The following is a 23732-nucleotide window of genomic DNA, read 5'->3' on the forward strand; positions in this document are numbered from 1 at the left end:
AAATGTATCCTCACAAACGTTAAGAAACGGTCCAAAAATATGTTTTTTTTGTTCCAGCACCATAACCGCTTAAAACGTCTAATGCATATTAGTCATGTCTGTTTGACAATTTTAATAGCTTTCTAATGATATACATATGCGGTTATTCGGTTCATAAAAACCGGATAAAAATTCGGTTTTAATATCAGAATAACCGATTCCATAATTCGGATATCCGGATATTTATTCCAAAAAAATAATGAAATTAACGTGTTTAGCCAAACAAGATACAACTGTTTTAATGACTCCGAGAATTCTAGGCCATCAATAGGTTAACAATAATATATTGAGATAAATAGATATAGGGCTGTCTGAGCAAGATTCGGGTAAAAGTGAAAAACGACCGCTTAAACATGATTTTATCGATTTTATGTCTTTGGGAACCGTACCTAAAATCTTCCGAGCGACATTTTTGTAGAATATTCCGAAGCTGAAAAATGTCATCTTGTGCCACTTTTATGGCGGTTCTTGAAATAAAGGACGAAAAGGACATTGAAGGAAGCGAGTTAGAAGGTCGAAATGTTCTACGAAAAAAATCCTCATTTGATTTGACTGAAGACATGTCATCTTAAATATAAGCTTAAACAACAGCGAACAAAGATATAACGCTGATTCCAGATGGCTTTTAGGGTCTCCAGCAAAATATTCATCACGTTCGACTCACGGCGAATCTGTCCTTCGGGGTTCTGTGTATACTCACCAAGGGCTTTCATCTCCAATAGGAATTTTCCACCCCCCCAAAATTTCGGTTCACAGTGTTATTTGTCATTCATTAAGGCGCACCGTCATTCTATCACTTATGGATTGACTCGGGAAACTTCGACATGGGGCCGTCACCTGAATAATTTTCTGTTTGTGTTCATATATTTTTTCAACTCAGGTGCGGTAAAATTTCCCGGCATGCCTGCTCCGAGCGCATCCACCAAATGTCAACATCAGTTAGATGTAATGGATGTAAGAAATGTGAGCACTTCCGAGGCTCGTCTTAGCCGCCTCCAGTACTATTGCGATAGGTATTATGTTGCTGCTTCCTGCGCCAGAACATCTCTCAGCGTGGCTACAACTTCGTTTTCGGGATATAAGACACTCCTGCAGTTTCCCCAACAACAATAATCGCAGCATCTAACACCACAAGTTGTAGTTCCGCGCCCCGGAAATGCATCATTCCTGCAATCCAATTACAACGGTCTTTGCAACAAAGTCAGCGAAATTGTAGATTTTATGAGTCGGAGGAACATCATGGTAGCCGCGATCCAGGAAAAAAGCTTACAGTCGCCTGTAGCTTGCAATGTTGCAATGGTTACAACGTTTTGTGAAAGTATAGTACGCGAAGCGGAGGAGGAGGACTTGCCTTCTTTATACACCAACCTGTCCTGTACCGATCTATCTCACTTGAGTTGGACTCTAGTGACCCATACATGGAATGTATGGAGGTAGCAGTAAGAGTGGGACTGTAGAGGTGCATAAGGTGTACATTGGGGTTATGACTTTTTCTCAAAAATTATTTCCTTTAGCAAGAATGAATGAACTTTTGCCTACTAATACCTAAAATAACGTTCAGTCCATTTAATTATTAAAAAGGGTCATGCTCAAACCACTTTGAATTTTTTTTAATACTATGAAATTAAAAAGAAATTTTGATGGCTTAAGTCTGGAATATTCCCCCAATGGCCTTACTTCATTATCACTCTTTATTACAGAGAGCAATTTTTTTCAAAACTAAATTTTACTGATCGCTACCATGATTTCATCCCGGCGAAGGGAATTATCAATTGACTTTTCAGTTTTTGAAATGATGATTTTTTAATGGAAAACCGAACTTTTTAAGTATCGAGTATTCTCAAGTTATTGAGAATGACACTCACTTTTCGGCTTTCCCAAAAAAACACCAAAAACAAAATGTTTTGCAACATGCCAGCACATATCAAGTAAGAATTCATCAAATTCTATAAGTTGAAATAACATCACCACAGTTGCCTGTGAATGATTGTTGTTGGAACTTTGTTTAAAATTCCATTGCGCGTGCCATCCGCTCAAAATAATATTTTCTGTTGCGCCTTTTGCCTATTATCGATTATAATAACTTTTATTTAATTTAAATATTGAAAAAGGACCCGCACAAACCACTTTTATTTTATATATATATATATATATATATATATATATATATGATATAAAATTGTATATGATATAAAATTATATATGTGTAATGATATGATGATAAATTTAGTGAGAAAGAAAAGATTATGCCAGTTTGGTTATGTAACGTGGTTCCAAAGCTTATTTTAAATTATATATCTGCTTTAGTGACTTTAAAAACTTATCAAAAAAGCTCATACAGAAAAAAATCAAATAATTTTGTGCGTGAGCTTTTTTTCTCGAATCACCATATAATCAAAATTATATCTAATCTTAGGTACAAACTCATCAAAATATGATACAGGGATACAAGGTTGTAAAAAAGTCATAACCCTAGTGTACACACCGTTTTTGGAGGGTACGGTTATTACCCTGTTAGGTGTTAGGGCCGCCTCATCACGAGCTTTGGCATTCTGTCCTAACTAATGACCAGGGGGTACAGTGCTGATCGAGCAAATAGATAGCTCCATATTTAGGATGGTGAAAGAAGACGTTTCTAAGGGGACATGAGGAGACTGCCACAGCTCGCCAGACATAACCATTGTGGCATCCATTTTAACAAATGGTATTTCAGAATATCTTCCTTAATAGTATCCGTAACCATACTTCATAACCTCTAACTGCCGTACTTTTCTGAAGCATGGAAAAGCTGATTGTCAAGGGTTCAGAGAAATTACAAGTTATCTCTTACTCACCCATATTGAGCCAGAAACATGGAAATTTGGCAGGATGGTCTTGCTGCTGAAGACAGACAGAAACGATGCCAGATGACTCATATAGCCCAATTTCCTTCCTGTTGGCAGTAGTGAAAATTCGAGAAGCAATACCCACCCTCCCCATGGATTCCGGAAAATATACGGGTTAAGGACTGACACAGAACAGACCGTGCGACAAACACACATTTTGTCTTCTGACCTATTGCAGGCCTTCGATACCGTCAACCATGCCAATCTGTTCGAGAACATAGAGAAGGTTTTCCTCCAGTCGTTTGTAGAAGTCCAAGACCCGTAGAGTGTAACAGGGCTTTCCCTAAGACGGGGTGATATCTCCGGAACCGGTTAACCTCCACCTTTGTGAAATTCTAACTCCCTTCAGACGGCATAGAGATCGTAATGTATGCGGATGATTGCACTATATTGACGTCGTATCTTATCGTTTACGACACATGTGATAGGTAAAATATCTACATAGCTGACTAAAGGCAGTTCTTCCTTCTGAGGACTTTGAAAGTATCCATCGCTAAATTCCGCAGAGCATATTGGCTGGCGTTCTGATTCCTTCCACTAACTAGATGTTTAAATCATCCGCGCCGCAAGATCAGAAGCAGGATCAAGGTTCTGAAGACGCTGAATGTCAGCAGCGACATACAAAGCAGCGACATACAAAGCCTGTGGTAAGCTATGAGCGCACAGTGGTTCACCGATTTTAAATTTCTATATGTTATTCGATAGTAAACATATTTAAACTAAGGAAAGCAAACAATTAGATCAAACTATTGAAAGGTGTGGGCGTGGCGTACTCCTAAAGACGAAAACTGTTTCCCAACTTTAGAAAATACGTAATTTTTGCAAATTTCTGGAAAAAGAAACAGCTATTTCTCAGAAACTATAACAGATATTGTATTCATTGTTTTTGTTAGGTAGGTATGATTGTTGCCTTTAAGAGCTGTTTTAATAAATTACCGCAGGGTTTACACGAAGTGAGCTATTTTATTTTTTCGTCAGGTACTACATTTTAGTGAAATTCTAAGTTTAGTGGAATAGGAATTTAAGGGAACAGCTTGGAACTATGTTCCGTTTTCACAGAATGATGCCCAAGAGTGTCCTCATTCAGCCCATATATACTTTTTTACCGTCCGTTAAACACTTTTTAAAATTTTTTGAAATTAAATGTGTAAAAATGTGTGCTTTTTCACACCAATGGAAATTTTTTAATATATGAGTTTTTATAAGAGTTTTTTGAAGCCCCAATTGGTATTTTTTATTTTGGAAAACAATTAAATTTTTCGATAAAATTTTGTATTGATGCAAAATTCTTCTGCAACCGCTAGACTGTAATTGGTGGCTTTTAATGAGTCGGCGATTATTATCTGACGAACAAAATCAGAATTATGAAAATATCTCTATCCGTTCAAAAGTTACAGAGTTTTGACCAGGAAAAACGATTCTGAACCACTGTGCGGCGCCAGTGTGGTATGCAAATGTTAGCGCTATGCAAAAAACTGTCTGAATGCCGCACTAAGCCAAGTCAGGAGAGATTTTTATGAATTAGAGAGAAGTTAGATTAGGAAGTCTTGAATAGCATTCGTACCTATGCTGTGTAGCAGGCAGTACAAAATTACAGTGTGAATGCCGTACTTGGAGACCACCCCGCCATCGCAACATAAGTACGCCAGCCAAAATTTGCCCAAACCTGCAGACCAAAAAACTCATTTTTTATATTTTTTTTCAAAGAAACTACCAATATTTTTAAGACCTTCTTTCTTTCATCTGAAAGAGCACATCTTATACTACTTTTGGAATTTTTGTTGTTGAAAAATATTACATAGTCTTGTGGTAAATGGCTACCTGCGAAACACTTTTTTTCTGTAAAAGCGTTTTGCGGTGCCAACGATAACTCGATAACGGATGGCCGATCTTGGTATATTTTTGTGGGCATTTGAAAAATGTCTTTACGCGAAACATAATTTTAAAACAGTTCGATATTAACGTAAATAATTGACCGTTCTTGTACAAAAATCTGGCAAAAAATTTAAAATTCTGTACTACACTTTTCTATTTGGCACACAGTTTTACTTTACTTCTTCCTTATGTACTTACTGACGGTTTTAGTTCGCCGCCTATATTATAACTCACCCACTCACCTGCTACTCTTCCGTATTTGTACTCGCCCGCTGAAGCATAGACCCCCAGCCAACCTAATGTCGGATGTCCTACACGTCTGAACAATTTCGGAAGCAAAATCGTTCACATTTCGTTTCGATTTCTAAACGTTTTTTCGGACGGGAAATAGTTCAGATTTTGTACAATACGACAGAGTAGAAGGGGTAATAATTAATTACGTCACAATGTAGAAGAATAATTAAGCTAAAACTGAATTATCAAAACAAGGATGGGAGAGACTGAGAGATGATTGCAAAAAATTCTATACAGTATATGTTTTGCTGCTGTTGTATGCCGAACCCTGATATATAGCTGAGACATATATACTCCTTTTTTCAAATCGGTTCATGACTTTGAAGAAAAAATGCAAACGTGTAGGATATAAAAAAAAGGTAATCAAATTCCAAATTCGCTCTTGCCAGAGTGTCGACTTAATCCAATTTGTTTTAATACCTGATATACAATAAATCCTATGAATTACCATTTCAGCGGAACATTATGTAAATATGTCAGCTACGAAGCTTTGATTACCTCTAAAATTCGTCATAAATTTCGTATAAGATGTCTATATGACATGCACACTCTCATAAACATGCAATAATAGTTACATTCGCCAAGAACAAAAACACTGACACTTTTTGTCTTCCCTGACATAATAAGAACAGGTGATGAAACAATAAAGAGAGTGTTATTATTTTTCTACGACATTAAATGCATGCCAACCAACCTGGACGCATGCCATTCAAAAACATGTTGAATTTTCTAACATACATATTTATGTATATAGGTAAGTAGTACATACAAACGACTTCACGGCACTGCATATGTACAATGTACATACTTGCAACGTCAACCATATGTTGTATTGCTATTAAAATTATGACCAGTCATGCTTTTTTATATTTGTTGTTATACTCTCTCTTTATTTTACTTTCCATTCAGCTCTCATTTTTATGTTGCGTTGTCATGGCAATGATAAAATGTTATCATAGCAACGCTATCATACCATGTATATGGTTGTGAGAACCCCACCATAGGTTTGATGAGAGAATAAAACTTGTCATACTCTAGCTGTTGTTGTTTGATGCTTTGTTTTGTTTGAAACCCACTATTAATGACAGAAAATTGTCACAGCTAGAGGAAGTGTGTCTGAGAGAGAAAGAGTTAAATTCATGTTTTCCCTTCTGTTTACTAAATAACAACTACATTTTAAGTTTACCAAAATAATAAAAAAGAGTGAAAAGGAAACATAGGAAACCCCCAACAAAACAATTGTAAAAAGGCTTTGTTGGACTATTGGGAGTCTAGTTAAGTATTTTTAGGTTATGTAAAGATATATTAATATCACAGCAATAAAACGCGTCCATAGTAGCTGTAAAATTAATGTAACCTAAAATGGTAGCTCAGTGGTACATATGTGTGTATGTAGGTTTTATATCCTGTCGTTAGCAAATTCTGTCAGTAGGTATAGGATAAATGTAAATTCTAGGTAAGATATTAACAAAACATAAAGGGTACTTTTGTACCTCCTACGAAGAGAAATAATGGCCTATAACAGAAACTTTGTAACAGCGTTTTTAATATTATAGGCTGTAATAAAATATTATTTGTTTTTGTGGAAGTCTTTATCAAAGTCTTGGCAATTGCTAAAATGTATCCTGTTGTGATAAAATATTTGGCACAACACAGTTGGTTAAAAATATTAAAAGTTTGGTTTTGGTTTATGAAATACGCCAAAAGTATCGCTTTTTATAATAAAAACCCTGAAAATATTTTATTTTGTAATAAAAAACCAAATGAACTATTACAATCCAGGAAAAAATCATTACCAAATAATGGGTTTTTATATCACTTGTTGGTAGTCGTAACTACTTACAAAACGCCCTACTAACCCATTATTTTAATAAGGACATTTCGCACTGAATAACTTGTCATTATATAACCACTGGAATAAATAGTTATTCTATGGTCACTAGAAGTTGAAAAATAAGGTAAAGACCTTCTGTTTATGGAACAGTTGAGATGGAATTTGGTTTTAATTTCAATACACTCCTTTTTATAACCTCCACCATAGTATGAAGGGTATATTAAGTTTGTCATTCCGTTTGTAACACATCGAACTAATCATTTGCGACCCTATAAAGTATATATATTCTTGATCAGGATAAAATTCTAAGACGATCTAGCCATGTCCGTCTGTTGTAATCACTCTAGCGTCTGCAATAATTGAGATAGAGTGCTGAAATTTTGCACCCGAGGGTATTTTTTCCATAGGCAGGTCATGTTCGATGATGGGCTATATCGGGCCACTATTTGGTATAGCCCCCATATAACGGTACCTCCGGATTTGAGTTATTTTGAAATTCTTCGCCACAGTTGCAGACCGAATTAGCTATAATTTGGCACTTAGAGTTCCTAGTGATCAACAAACTTATATCCCAAAGGATATGGGCATAGGTCCATGTGTTGATATAGTCCCCATATAATGGTACCTCCCGATTTTCGGTATTTTGAGAATTTTAGCCACCATTTTTAACCGAACTATCTGCAATTTGACATTGGAGGTTCTCAGTAGTCATGAAACATCTCCACGAAACATCGTCAACATAGGGTCATGTTTTGGTATAGCCCCCATATATCGGTACCTCCCGATTTTCGGTATTTTGAGAATTTTGGCTACAATTTTTAAACAAACTACCTGTAATTTGTCATTTGAGGTTCTCAGTGGTCATGAAATATCTCTACCAAACATCGTCAACATAGGTCCATGTTTTGGTATAGCCCTCATATAACGGTACCTCCCGATTTTCGGTATTTTGAGAATTTTAGCCACAATTTGTAACCGAACTATCTGCAATTTGACATTGGAGGTTCTCAGTGGTCATGAAACATCTCCACGAAACATCGTCAACATAGGTCCATGTTTTGGTATAGCCCCCATATATCGGTACCTCCCGATTTTCGGTATTTTGAGAATTTTAGCTATAATTTTTAACCGAAATAGCTGTAATTTGACATTTGAAGTTGTCAGTGGTCATAAAAATCTCCAACGAAACATCGTCAACGTAGGTCCATGTTTTGGTATAGCCCCCATATAACGGTATCTCCCGATTTTCGGTATTTTGAGAATTTTAGCTGCAATTTTTAACCGAACTAGCTGTAATGATCGGTATTTTGAGAATTTTAGCTACAATTTTGTCTATTCAAAAATAATCGTCAATATAGGTCCATGTTTTGGTATATCCCCCCATATAACTGTACCTCCCGATTTTCGGGAATTTTCAGTGATCATGAAATTTCTTCACTAAAATTCGTCAATATGGGTCCATTTTTGAGGGTCTATATTGTTTTGATGAAACTACCCTCAATTTCACTCTTGAAGTTCCCTGCAGCTATAAAACTTTTCCGCCAAAAAAATTCAAAGATAGGTTGACTCTTTGATATAGCCCCGTTGGTGGTACCTTTTACCTAGCTGAACACATTTTTTTAGATTAGATTAGATAACACTGTGCAAAAAAATGGAGGTGAAAGTCTGGGGCACGGGAAATTCCTCTTGGGGAGAAAGGCCTTGGTGAGAATATTATGAACCCCGAAGGACAGATCCGCCGTGAGTCGAACTTCCGCGTTATGGCGTGATAAAATTTTTGTTAGAGACCCTGTGGGTCATCAGGAATTAGCGTTATATCTTTATTCACTGTTGCTTATGTGCTCTACAAAAACAACAAACAAAGATATAATGCTAATTCATGATGGCTTACAGGGTCTCTTGCAAAAACTTCATCACGCCATAACGCGGAAGTTCGACTCACGGCGCATCTGTTCTTCGGGGTTTTTAACATACACACATCAAGGGCTTTCATCTCCAAAAGGAATTATCTCTGCCCCAACATTTGTGTTCACAGTGTAATTTAAGCAATAGTGGGAGGCAGCAGGAGTCTATCCATTGTCGAAAAGTTGTTCCACCTAAAATTGTGAAAGGACCCTAATTATTCCATTTTAATTAAGACTATTTTATGGTGGAGGGTATAAAAAGTTCGGCCCGGACGAACTTAACGACTTTTTACTTGTTTTATTTTATTTTGCTCTCTGCTAGATTTGATCATGCGAACTATTGATTTGTAGCCGTATACACTATGCCACTCGTACGAACATTAAGCCGTTACATGTGCACCACCAACTGTTCTTTATTTTGTTAACAAAATAAACAAAAAAGTTGAACACACAACCCTCCGGTTTGTAGCCAGACACATATGCTCTGTGCCACCGTACTCACTACATAGTAGGGAGTGAAATAAGAAGTTGTGCCTTGTAAATTTTTTAAGAAATAACCCATTATTTGTTAGCTTACTGGTAAGACAGAAAGAAGCTTGTTTACATTACTTTGTAATGGGTTACATAATGACTAACGGATCCGAATTTTTGCTGGGGATTTTTATTGGCAAAAACCACTCTCGTTTCTGTTAGCAGCTGACATTCTTTTGCTGTGATAGATGTGGGATGGTCTTTGAGTACGATATTCCACCAATCCACCATATGGTGAGTATGATAGTTCTCACGGTAACACCCGAGCAAATACTGCAACTAAGACATGCCATTGTGTTGCTGTACTGGAAGAATCTCTGTCTCCTCATGTAGATGGTCTACTGAAGACATGAGGAGGCACCCTATTGCAGTTTTCAGGGAGACATTCTGACAAGTTTGAATATTTTTCACGGAACATACTATCGCCGCATAGCTTACCACAGACCGACCTATCGCGTTATATGTGGTCAACAAGGTTTCTTTATCTGCACGCCAAGTGCAGTCGGCTAGGGACGTGAGAACCATGTTCTTACATCTCAGCTTGTCGCAGATAGGACGACATAGTTTGTGGCAGGAATTCTGACATGACATTCAATTCAGTTCTTACCTCGGCCATCCATGTGTGTTTGTGGCAGATATCGCCCCACCTTGGGGAACTCCCTGTTTTCTTCTACGGAGCTTGGACTTCTAGTTCCCGAATTCCACGTGCGACTGGCGTCCACATATATAATTGATTCCAACGTTTCAAACTTGGCCGAAGGGTATTCTGCTCAGTGTCCTCAAACAGCGTGGATTGCTTGACTGGTTTTGATTATTCGAGCACTACCATCATTGTTCTATTGCACACCTTGCTCTGATTGATTTCAGTCCTGGTTACGGAACTCATGCTGATGATTGGCAACTGGATAGTTTTTTCTGACGCTGGAGTAAGCCTCAAGAGACTTTGCTACGAGCGACAAAAGTGAAATCTGTCGGCTTCCGTGTTTGGCTTCAGTAGCGGGACCAGCTTACCCACTTTTCAGACTTCGGGAACGATGTGTGTGGTTAGTGAAAGGTTAAAAACTTTAGTGAGATTCTCAACACTCGGCTCATTCAGCTGTTTCAGCATTACCATGAAGATTCCATCATGATACAATGCTTTGGATGATTTAGCGATCCGTTTTTGACAAATTGGAGTTGATTTAGCCATGTCCGCCCGTCTGTCTGACAGGTTGGAGCGCACGACAACTCTCGAACGGATCAACCTACCCGATTCAAAATTTGACTTTCGTAATATTTTGTCCAAACTATGTTCAAGTTCGAAGATGGGTTATGTCGGTCCACTCCTTCCGGTACGAGTACCTCCCCCACAAAAGTTCGAAAATGTTCGGAAAATTTGTACTTACTTACTTAGCTGGCCCATTACAGAACATTTGTTCCATAGGCCGAACTAAGAGAAGATCTCCATTCCTCTCTATTTGTTGCTTCGCACTCTGGAATACCGCGCCTTTTCATCTCATCATCCACTTGTTTGCGCCATCTATTCATTGGCCTGCCAATTCTGCGTGCACCGCCAAGCGGTCCGTATTTATACGCCTTTTTAGCGGGTTCATCATCGCTCATTCTTATGATATGGCCTAGCCAACGCAATCTCTGCATCTCGATACGTTTAACAATATTGATGTCGTTGTATAACAGATACAGCTCGTGGTTCATGCGACGTCGATATTCGCCGTAAACGCAGATTGGTCCGTAGATCCTTCGAAGAATTTTTCTCTCAAACACACCAAGCACTGCCATGTCTGCTTGCGCAAGTACCCTGGCTTCGGAGTCATACATCAGCACGGGTAGTATCAGTGTTTTGTAGAGCGTTATTTTTGTGTGACGAGATGTGGCTTTGATTTAAAACTGCTTACTTAAACCAAAGTAGCATCTGTTGGCCAATACAATTCTTCTTTTTATTTCACAACTGATGTCGTTTGTTGTGTTTACGGAGGTGCCGAGGTAGACGAAGTCTTTTACTACCTCATTATTATAGGAACCAACTTCCACAGTCGGTCCGAGCTCAATGGACGCATTGCGCGTCGACACCATCAACTTGGTCTTCTCACCGTTTACCGCCAGACCCATTTCAGCAGATTCTCCTTCTACCTTTATAAAGGTATCGGTTACTTCTTTTACTGATCGGCCCATGATGTCTATATCATCAGCATAAGCAAGTGACATGTGACTATTGGTGTAGATTGTGCCACTTCTTTTGACGTTGGCCTCTCGTATAACCTTTTCCAGCAGGATGTTAAAGAGATCATACGAAAGGCTGTCTGCTTGTCTGAAACCTCTTTTGGTACCAAACTCTTCGGAGAGGTTCTTTCCTATTTTAACTGAGAACCTCGTGCCAGTTAAAGTCATTTTGCAAAGCCATATGAGCTTTGCGGGGATACCAAATTCAGACATGGCTTGGAATACCTTTCAACGCAGCGGGCTGTCGAAGGCTGCTTTATAATCGACAAAAAGGTGGTAGGTGTCGATCTGCATCTCTTGGGGCTTCTCCAGGATTTGCCGCAGGGTAAATATCTGGTCAATGGTTGACTCGTTGACCATAGGATTTAGTCGTTCGCACAATATCCCTGACACGATCTTGTAGGCAATAGGGAGTAGACTTATGCCCCTATAGTTAGAGCATACAGTCTTATCTCCCTTCTTGTGGACGGGGCACAGGATACTCAGGTTCCATTCGTCGGGTACTCGTTCTTCCTGCCAGATGGTGCTAACTAGCTGATGAATACAGCTTATAAGCGTGTCGCCTCCGGTTTTGAACAGCTCGGCTGGTAAGTCATCGGCCCCTGCTGCCTTATTATTCTTCAGCCGATTTATTGCTGTCGGAAAATTTGTGCGCACGATAAATCTTGAATGGAGTAACCGATTTGGCCCATACTTTGCACATCGTGAAACTTCTAACAGACTTATATGAGGTTTCAATATGGACTCAATCGGGTACCTCCCACACAAATTTTCGTATAAGTTCAGTTTAGTACCTGCTCTCGAATCGCTTTGATTTTTTGCCTTCGTAATATTTTGTCCAAACCTAGTTTAAGTTCGAAGATAAGCCATATCGGTCCACTCCTTCAGGTACCTCCCCCACAAAAGTTCAAAAATGTTTCGAAAAAATTGCGACGGTAAAAGTTTATTCAGGGGCAAGTCCATACTTCTGGACAAAACAGCCCCACAGGTGTAAAAAAACCCTATTTCACCATATGTAGTGGCTGGAGAGCACGATAACTCTCGAACTGGTCAACCGATTTGGTCCAAAATTTGGCCTTCGTGGTATTTTGTCCAAAAGTTATTTTCAGTTGGAAGATGGGCAATACCGGCCCACAACTTCTTCCCCCCAATATTTAAAAAATTTCACTAAAATTCTATGTACGAAATCTTTTGACCGCAGTAACCAATTTGGCCTTTGGATTTCCTAATATTTAGTTCAAATTTAATTTCACTTTTAAAATAGTCCATATCGGTCCCCTCCTTACGGTACCTTCTCAACAAAAGTTCAACATTTTTGTCTAAGTGCAGTTTAGAGTCTGTTGGAAGAAATGCATACCGATGATGCTAGTCGTGGTCTTGTTTCTTTATTATGTTTTCCATGGACAAGTCCATGCTTCCTGACATACTTGTCGAAAAGTTATAGGATGGCCCACTGAAATGACTAGTGGGCGCGATATCTATTGAAAAGATATGACTCTCAAAATAAGATCCACTTCCATAATGGACTATGTCAATCCATTCCTTTAAGTACCTCCTCTGCAACACTTTTGAACTTTAATCCAAATCTACATTTTGGTCGGCAAGTTCAAATGTCCAAAAAAAGGCCACAAAACTCTGAAAAGACCCTAAATACATTCTATCTGTCCGTGGATGGAAGTTTCAATTCACATAGTCCGAGGGTATCTCTGTCGGCAAAGCCAACTAATACTTTTTCACTTGTTTTTTGCTTTGTTGGCACTTAATCAAAAACTCGATTGCATCCATAAATTATTTTTGTATTATAATTTTTCATTAAAAAATATCTTCTTTTCTTCTCTCTTTTCAGAAATAACGTGATAGATGATATTTCATCAAGTGTTACATTAAAACATCCTCCAAACTTATCGTGTAAAATAAATCTGTGTACAACAGCTCAAGGTGACCGAGTGTCCATTTTGTTAACACAATTCCGTAATTACGAAAAAATAACAATTTCGTCCAAACAGAAATAAACACAGAATTATTTTTCTAAGAAAAAAAAAAAGAAATACGGCCAGAAGAAAGGAGCATGCAACACACGATCAATACACATGAGTTGTGGCAAAATTTAAAATGATAAGTTATTGAGGTAAGTACACATGCACGGCACCATATGTAAAGTAGACAGTAATACATACATATTCAGTATCTGAGAAATTGTTTATCTGTAGAAATAACAGAAAAAAAAAACAATTTCTCAGATGCTTCGTGTGAAATAAAATGCATATTCACCGGTAATTGTTTGCTTCATTACAGTGCATTTAGTTTACTTTGCAGTAAGAACGGAATTTCTCTCATTCACTCACAGTAACTCTCTCGCTTTCACTGTTGTGTCTGTGCGCCGCGTGAAATACAATACAACGGAAAACGGAAATTGTTATGTTTGTAAAATAAAATTACTTGGCGTCCATGATTAAAGTTGCCGTTGTCGTTGTCACCGTCAAACAAACAAGCAGCAGCTGTTGGCCAAGTTTGCCGATTTTGTTTGAATGCGAATGTGAGGGTTTTTTTCTGGTTAACTTTTTTCTTGTCAACAATGCACTTCCCAGCAATTGCGCAAGAATTTTGCCTAAGTCTTGTCAATGTTGCGTTTTTCGGTTGTGAAATATAACCTTATTTAGGCAAATTCGATGTCAAACACTTGTTTCCCAACTTTACCACATTTACAACAACTACCAAAACGAATTGCACCCAAACAATACAACTTTGCCCCCATTGATTTTTCAGAAGAGGTCGGTCGCCCACTCTTTTACATTACCAAAAAAAAAAAGAGATTTCGCAGTCAAGCGTAAAATGCCGCACACCAACAATAAATGAAACACTTGTAACGCACAGAGTTGGAGCTACATAGTGGTGCTAATGGTAACCACACATATTTTTGTTCAGGCAGTCGGCTGGAATTTATTCCCTTGCACTCACTCTCTGCCGCTGTTTTATTGTTTGTGTTTCTCTTTACGTTTTATTATCTCATAGATTTTTTGGTGATACTATTTCCAAAAACAGTAATGCTACTTTGGAGTTTTTTGAGCAGAAAATAAATCTTTTTACAGTGTTTTATTTAACTTGCTTTGGTCCGTTTAGTTCACATCTGGTAACTCATTTTTAACACATTTGCAGTTGACCAATCGAACTGAAACTTTGCACACTTTTCAGATTTAGATGACAATACATGAATATGGAATCAAAACCAATATTGGTCCATTTTATGATGTTTTAACGGTGTTTTATTTACATTGCATTTCAAATCTGGTAACTCAATTTTGACACAGTTGCAGTTGACCAATCGGACTAAAACTTTGCACACTTTTCAGATTTGGATGAAAATAAATGAATATAAAATCAAAACCAATATTGGTCCATTTTTACAGTGATTTTACCGTGTTTTATTTAAATTGCATTTCAAATCTGGTAACTCAATTTTGACACAGTTGCAGTTGACAAATCGCACTGAAACTTTGCACACTTTTCAAATTTGGATGACAATACATGAATTTGCGCCCAATTTCAGGTATTTTGAGGATTTTAACTTCAATTTTGCCCGAATTAGATGTCATTTAGCATTTCCAATGATACCGACATTTCCCCACCAAAAATTGTGAACATAGGTCCAGTTTAGGGCCATCTCTCGAATCGCTTTGATTTTTGTTTTAGCAACTTGTATTCACTGCCCTCCATACGACGGTACAAGTTTCATCAGGGGCAAGTCCATACTTCCTGAGAAAATAGCCTGAAAGTTGCAAAAAACTCCTATGACACCGTGTGAGGTGGATGGGGCGCAAGATAACTCTCGAACGGATCTGCCGATTCGGTCCAAAATTCGGCCTTAGTAATATTGTGTCCAAACATAGTTTGAGATTGAAGATTAGCCATTTCGGTCCACTCCTTCAGGTACCTCCCCCACAAAAGTTAAAAAATGTTCGGAAAAATTGTTCGTATGGTAACTCTTGAAGGGAGTGGCAGAATTGGTCTATACTTTACACATCCTAATATATCTACCAGATATAGATCAGGTTCAAATATGGACTATATTTGTCCATCCGGTACCTCCCACATAAAATTTCGGATAAGTTCACTTTAAGACATGATATCGAATCATGGTACCAATGGTACAGAAACTTCCCCACCAAAAATTATGGATATAAGTCCAGATTTTGGTATAGCCTTTATATAACGATACTACACGATTTCAGGCATTTTAAAGTTTTTATCAACATTTTCGGCCTAAATTGACTATAATTTTGTTCTCAGTGGTCAAAAAATGTATTTACATTTAAATAAAATATAATTTAAAAAAATTAAGTTTCAGTGTTTTATTTAGAAATGCATTTAAAACTTGGAAATAATTTGTCGCTTAGCCTCAATGAATATATTCTTTCTCATGATGGAATCTCTCAACTAAAACGCTTGCATTTAAATTATAAATGGTGGCAAAATTAATCGCCAAGCGTTTTATTTGAGGAATTTCATCATGAGAAAGAATATATTTATTTTTTATATAATTTTTTTTAAAAAACATGGACATATAGCGTCAAATTTCCAGGGGAAAGTTTAATGCTATCAGCGAATACTAAATACGAAAATTTAAGCAATTTCGGTGTGATAATGAGGCTATAACTTTGAAAATACCGAAACTCGGAAGGTGTCGTTCTAGGGGGCTATATCTAAACGTTGACCTATAGCAACAAGTGTTATATGGGGAAAGTTTAAAGCTCCCATCCACGACTAAGATTATAACCTTCAAAATATCGAAAATCGGGAGTTGGATCTTGATTTCAACAGAGAGACGGACATTTTTAATTCGACTTAAAGTTTCAATAAAATATATTTTAAATCCGGATCTCCGATGTGTTACAAATGGAATGACAAAGTTAATTGTACCATCCATTGTGATTTAGAGTATAAAAAATCACGATAGGTCGAAATTTCTATGTAACCCACATATACATATACAATGGTACTCCCGATTTCAGGTATTTCGAAAATTTTTGTATTACGTTCGTTTGAAATCGGCCAAAGTATGGACAGAAAACTCTCCATTCCAAAATGTTGACATAGAAGAATTTAGGAGTGGTCTTTATGGATAGAAAACTCTCCATCCCAAAATGTTGATATAGAAGAATTTAGGAGCGATCTTTATTGGAACATGTGACTAAATTTGGAAAAAATGTTGGTCTATACTACAATATGGACCAGCACTGAAAAATTTAATACGGATGTTTGTCATCTCTTCAGAACACAAACAAAAATTACAGCAAACATGGGGTATCCCTGCAAACATTTCTCAAAATTGTGGAAGATTGTTCGCTCAGATTACTCTTCTGTGATTCCCAACGGCAATCATTGGACGATTGTTTACATTTCTTTCTTAGATTTTTCAAATGATCGCCCTAAAGAATAACAGAATACTCTTCTGGAAGAGCAACAGATGATTGTCACTGATATATTTGATTTGGTTGTATATAATTCTCATATACACATTGATATAAATGTCACGCATAATATTATGAGAATTAACAAACACAATGCAATCCCAGGTTTTGCCGAGTTTAACTAGAAAGACAACAAAGTGAATGAGGAAGCAGTATAACTAACCACCAACAACGTAAGAAATAATTAACAAGTAAAAAGTCGTTAAGTTCGGCCGGGCCGAACTTTTTATACCCTCCACCATAAAATAGTCTTAATTAAAATGGAATAATTAGGGTCCTTTTACAATTTTAGGTGGAACAACTTTTCGACAATGGTTAGAATCCTACTGCCTCCCACTATTGCTTAAATTACACTGTGAACACAAATGTTGGGACAGAGATAATTCCTTTTGGAGATGAAAGCCCTTGGTGTATGTATATTAAAAACCCCGAAGGACAGATGCGCCGTGATTCGAACTTCCGCGTTATGGCGTGATGAAGTTTTTGCAAGAGACCCTGTAAGCCATCATGAATTAGCATTATATCTGTGTTTGTTGTTTTTGTAGAGCACTTAAGCAACAGTGAACAAAGATATAACGCTAATTCCTGATGGCCCACAGGGTCTCTAACAAAAATTTCATCACGCCATAACGCGGAAGTTCGACTCACGGCGGATCTGTCCTTCGGGGTTCATAATATACTCACCAAGGCCTTTCTTCCCCAAGAGGAATTTTCCGTGCCCCAGACTTTCACCTCCATTTTGTTGCACAGTGTTATCTGATCTAATCTACAAAAATGTGTTCAGCTAGGGGAAAGGTACCACCTACGGGGCTATATCAAAGAGTCAACCTATCTTTAAATTTTTTGGCGGACAATTTTATAGCTGCAGGGAACTTCAAGAGTCAAATTGAGGGTAGTTTCATCAAAACAATGTAGACCCTCAAAAATGGACCCATGTTGACGAATTTTAGTGAAGAAATTTCGTGGCCACTGAAAATTCCCGAAAATCGGGAGGTACAGTTATATGGGGGGATATACCAAAACATGGACCTATATTGACGATTATTTTTGAATAGACAAAATTGTACCTAAATTTCTCAAAATACCGATCATTACAGCTAGTTCGGTTAAAAATTGCAGCTAAAATTCTCAAAATACCGTAAATGGGGAGATACCGTTATATGGGGGCTATACCAAAACATGGACCTATGTAGACGATGTTTCGTTGCAGATGTTTTATGACCACTGAGAACTTCAAATGTCAAATTACAGCTATTTCGGTTAAAAAGTGTAGCTAAAATTCTCAAAATACCGAAAATTGGGAGGTACCGTTATATGGGGGCTATACCAAAACATGAACCTATGTTGACGATGTTTGGTGGAGATATTTCACGACCACTGAGAACTTCAAATGTCAAATTGCAGATATTTCGGTTAAAAATTGTAGCTAAAATTCTCAAAATACCGAAAATCGGGAGGTACCGTTATATGGGGGCTATACCAAAACATGGACCTATGTTGACGATGTTTCGTGGAGATATTTCATGACCACTGAGAACCTCAAATTTCAAATTGCAGATATTTCGGTTACAAATTGTGGTTAAAATTCTCAAAATACCGAAAATCGGGAGGTACCGTTATATGGGGGCTATACCAAAACATGAACCTATGTTGACGATGCTTGGTGGAGATATTTCATGACCACTGAGAACCTCAAATGGCAAATTACAGCTAGTTCGGTTAAAAATTGTAGCTAAAATTCTCAAAATACCGAAAATCGGGAGGTACCGTTATATGGGGGCTATACCAAAACATGGACCTATGTTGACGATGTTTCGTGGAGATATTTCATGACCACTGAGAACCTCAAATCTCAAATTGCAGATATTTCGGTTACAAATTGTGGTTGAAATTCTCAAAATACCGAAAATCGGGAGGTACCGTTATATGGGGGCTATACCAAAACATGGACCTATGTTGACGATGCTTGGTGGAGATATTTCATGACCACTGAGAACCTCAAATGGCAAATTACAGCTAGTTCGGTTAAAAATTGTAGCTAAAATTCTCAAAATACCGAAAATCGGGAGGTACCGTTATATGGGGGCTATACCAAAACATGGACCTATGTTGACGATGTTTCGTGGAGATATTTCATGACCACTGAGAACCTCAAATGTCAAATTGCAGATAGTTCGGTTAAACATTGTGGCTAAAATTCGCAAAATACCGAAAATCGGGGGGTACCGTTATATGGGGACTATACCAAAACATGGACCTATGCCTATATCCTTTGGGATATAAGTTTGTTGATCACTAGGAACCCTAAATCCCAAATTATAGCTAATTCGGTCTCCAAATGTGGCGAAGAACGTCAAAATACCTCAAATCCGGAGGTACCGTTATATGGGGGCTATACCAAAAAGTGGACCGATATAGCCCATCTTCGAACTTGACCTGCCTATGGAAAAAAGACCCTCGGGTGCAAAATTTCAGCACTCTATCTCAATTATTGCGGACGCTAGAGTGATTACAACAGACGGACAGACGGACAGACAGACGGACATGTCTAGATCGTCTTAGAATTTTATCCTGATCAAGAATATATATACTTTATAGGGTCGCAAATGATTAGTTCGATGTGTTACAAACAGAATGACAAACTTAATATACCCTCCATACTATGGTGGAGGGTATAAAAATTATAACAAGACAGAAAAGAAAACCGAAGGGGGTAATAAAACTCAAAGACAACAAATGAAAAAAAAACCCCAAAGAATAATTCTATTCTTTTTTACTTTTTACTTTATATTTTAATCTTTTAAAGATCTTCCAGATGATTAACCTGCGATTCTTCCTCGGGATTTGCTTCCTAGACACAGTTACTTTATGTTGGGGATTCGCACAAGATCTTTAGGTGCGCTATCCGCGATTGAATTGATCTTCCCCCCGAATCCCAGATTATCGTTAAGCGATTGAAAATTAAAAAAAAAATGTTTGCAGATATATTTTGCACATCTTCCAAACTAATATCAAATTCGAAGATGCAGTATATTGGTCTTCTTCTTTCGGTGGCAGTAGGTTTTCACAGTATTGTAATTATATTAGCAAGTAGGAACTTGCCTTAAAAAAATATAAACCATCGTAACTATTTCCCGAAGACTGCCAGTTTTAAATGTGTAAAGGATCATTAAGCTCAGCAACATTGGTCTAAGGTTGACGAAGTATCGTACGATGCAAAGTTTGGCCCAAATCGATTGATCTGTTCGAAATTAACAGGACTAAATCGAGTCCAAACTGTTTGAAACGGATTTCGTCAAAAAAACTGGGGGTCAAAACTATTATTTCCGTGTTGTTAATAGAACGCAAATATGTTCAATTGTGTATTATTTCAGTTATGAGGTTCTGCAACTTGAAGTGGTTGCTTCTATACAGAATCAGGAGACAGGTGAGTAGGCTCAACTGGGAAGTTGAACAAATGCAGCGTGTCGTGTTTTCCCAATCCACATGCCGGGCATGCTTTGGGTGTCGTGGCAGCCTCGTCCGGATATTAACTGGGCTAAAACCACTCGTGTTTGCCTTGGTAGCTGGCGTTCTTCTGCTGCTATAGATCAGTGTGAATGATATCTAAGCCTGATAGGCTTGGTGGTCAGAAGCTTCTCTTTTACACCTTTGGACCTCTGTCTCTAGATCATGAAGACTCTCCTTACGTGACTGTGTGGGGAACAGCGTACGTAAAAATACTGTAAGTAACATTTCCAATCGTTTCGTTTCGTATTTTCCATAGAAACAATACAAAACGAAACATAACCCACGTTGGGCGAGCTCGCTGTTTAGTTTCGTTTTGCTTACATTCGTGAGTGTGAACAAAACGAAAAGCGAAAAGTACTCAACTCTAAATTCACTGTGGTATGCTGATGCTAAGTTATAGGGTTGTTAAGCAATTACATGTGTGTGTGTGCCTGAGTGTGTCATTGACCATAACGCACAGCAAACGTTTGCGAAAAATTCTTTTTGTTTGGGTGGTGAATGAAACAACTCGGCAAAGCAAAGCCGAAGTACATTTCAGCAATCATACAGTTTTCATCTTTTTACATTGAAAAGTTTGTGGTTTTGTTTTGGTTGTGAGAATCAAACGATTCAGAGAAGCTGAAAAGTTTGTGGCTTTGTGTGATTGGTACGGGAATCGTTTTGTTTGTTTCCGTTTATTGGTGAGGAAAGCATGTCCGTTTAATCGTGACAGGGATGCTCACTACAATAACACCCAAGCAGGTACTGCATCAATAACATCCTGATGTGTTTGATGCACCGGTAATACCTCCGTCCCCTCATGAAGATGGTCCACTGGCGTCATAAGGGGGCTCCCTGTTATTGTTCCACTGCATAGAGAGCTAACATTTCCATACCACACTGGTGCCGCATAGGTTTCCACAGACCGGCCTACTGCTTTGTAAAATGTCAACGAGGTTTCTTTGTCAGCACCACAAGTGCTATTCCGTTATAATCTATTGGCAGTTATATTCAGACTGATGACTTGAAAAATCTCGGAAGATCTCGGAAGGAACTAGGTGCTCGGTCGTCTCAGCGTGAGCTTGAAGAAACGGTCGTTCTGGATCTTAAAATCTTTGTTGCATTTGTACAGAGCAAAAAGAAAGGAGATAACTAACTGTTTCCTCATCTTTTTCTACTCTGCGATAGCGGCCATTATTGGGTATATTTAGGTGCTTTACATGGTTACTACACGCAGAAAAATATATGTTAGAAATATGTTTGGATCCAAACAAATATTTGTTTGGGACTGATTGCAAACAAATATATGTTTGGATCCAAACATAATTTGTTTGTGTCCAACAAATATGTGTTTGCAACATTTTGTAACATATCTCAATTTTATTTGTTATGTTAGAACATATTTTTATGGGTGGAGAGAGGGCTTTTGTCAAAGAGAGTAACAACAGGGCTCTCGCGGCTGCGGAATGCTGTTTTATAATAAAGAGCAGTGACGCATAAGCTTTGGTGGTGTATTATGCGGTAAAACACGTGTGTTTCGTGCTTTGTTCTTGTTAACCAACGTAGCAAGCAAAGAGGAATAGAAAAAATGGTATTAATTATGGTGTTCTTTTTTTTCTTCAGTCTTTTAAATACAATCGTTGAGTAAAGACGGTAAAGTGAGTGAATAAATCAGTGTTTTGTCTTTTCTTAAAGAAATGGTGCTTTTTAGTAAACTAAATGTCCAATACATTTTATAATTGAATCAAAGAGGTGAATGGAAATATTTTATTGGACAAGGAAAAAATCGCATTTAATATTGGTAATTACATCAATACTTTTTCATATACATACATATGTATATTTGAAACATTAATGTACCTATTTATTACATTATATTATCATTTGATTCCAGATGCCGATTTCCCGCTGGTGATTTGAACTTTGAGGAAAATGTGTTTTATTTCACAACTAAGAAGAAGCGTTCAACGATGTTTCTATATAATTTTTTCTTTTTAAAAGTGCGTCTGTTTATAAAATATTTCATTCAGTTTTTCTTTTATTAAAGTCTGTTATGTATTTCTTTGGACTTTTTAATGTACCTGTGTGTCTTCTGTTACTTTTGCTTTTTTCTATGCCTTTCAATAAACCACCACCATTTATAAATGTGTGCATATGTTTGAGATAGCCAGTGAACGCTTACTGAGAGCAAGTGCGCATACATTTCAATGTGTTTTACATTGAAATTTACGCTCCCTTGCTCTCAGATAGCGCCCACTGGTGCATGGGTTTGTTTTTTTTTGTGGTTTTTGGGTTTGTATTTGTTTGCACCCAAACATATAATTTGTTTGCATCCAAACAAATAACTTGTTGCACGCAAACATATATTTGTTTGAAGGACCTAAACATATGTTATGTTTTGTACTGATTGCAAACAAATATATGTTTACTGCAAAATATGTTTGGAATATATGTTAGAGATGCGTTTTTTTCCCTCCGTGTAATAGCCCAGTGACCGGTTAGCACCGTAATAAATCTTACCAGGTTCCCTAGAGTTTGGCTAATCAGGAATTTTGTACATTTGACGTTGTAATGTGGCCACGTAGATTTTGATATCGGACATGTTTCACTCTTGTCCCGTCTTACCTGTGCTTGTGAGGTAATATATTTGTCATTAGGGCCAATCTGAGCCAATCTATGCATGTTCATCCGACCGCCTGCGGTAATTACACTAGCATGCAAAAAAATTGATATAGGACTCTGAAATGTTGGAATGATGATGAAAGATGCGTCTCTTGTGTGCACGCAAGTCAAGTTCGAAGATGGGCTATATCGTTCATGTTTAGGTATAGCTCCCATAGAACTGAAGCGCCAGATTTCAGGTATTTTAATTTTGTAGCTGCAGATTTTATAACCTGTATTTTGACGTTTTCTGTTACATTTTCAACAAAAATAGCTATAATGTGGCATTTGTGGTTCCTAGTGATGAAAAAAAAACTTATCTACAACACCAGTAAGGAATGGATCAAAATCGGGCGGGGTCGACTATTTGATATCCTACAACACTATGAATATGTAAAATATATATGGGAGCTATATCTAAATCTGAACCGATTTCAATATAAAATGGCACACTTATATCTACACCGAACTCCTTCACACATTCAAAAATTCATCAAACTAGGACAGATATGGGATGTTTGATGCATTAAAC

General features: G+C 37.6%; 1 protein-coding gene across 6 annotated transcripts in view; it reads left to right on the plus strand.

Moving 5' to 3' along the window:
* The window catches only part of MYPT-75D (Myosin phosphatase targeting subunit 75D), a 310043-nt gene that overhangs the window by 126263 nt on the left and 160048 nt on the right, over positions 1-23732 (plus strand). For all 6 annotated transcript variants that reach the window (XM_073984770.1, XM_073984763.1, XM_073984776.1 and 3 more), the window contains exon 3: positions 13429-13710. The gene's annotated coding sequence lies outside the window, so the exon portion shown is untranslated. The remainder of the gene's footprint in view (positions 1-13428; positions 13711-23732) is intronic.

Source organism: Musca autumnalis, unplaced genomic scaffold, assembly GCF_047663935.1.
Source record: "Musca autumnalis isolate F117 unplaced genomic scaffold, ASM4766393v1 scaffold_4, whole genome shotgun sequence".
In the NCBI taxonomy this organism is placed as follows: Eukaryota; Metazoa; Arthropoda; class Insecta; order Diptera; family Muscidae; genus Musca; species Musca autumnalis.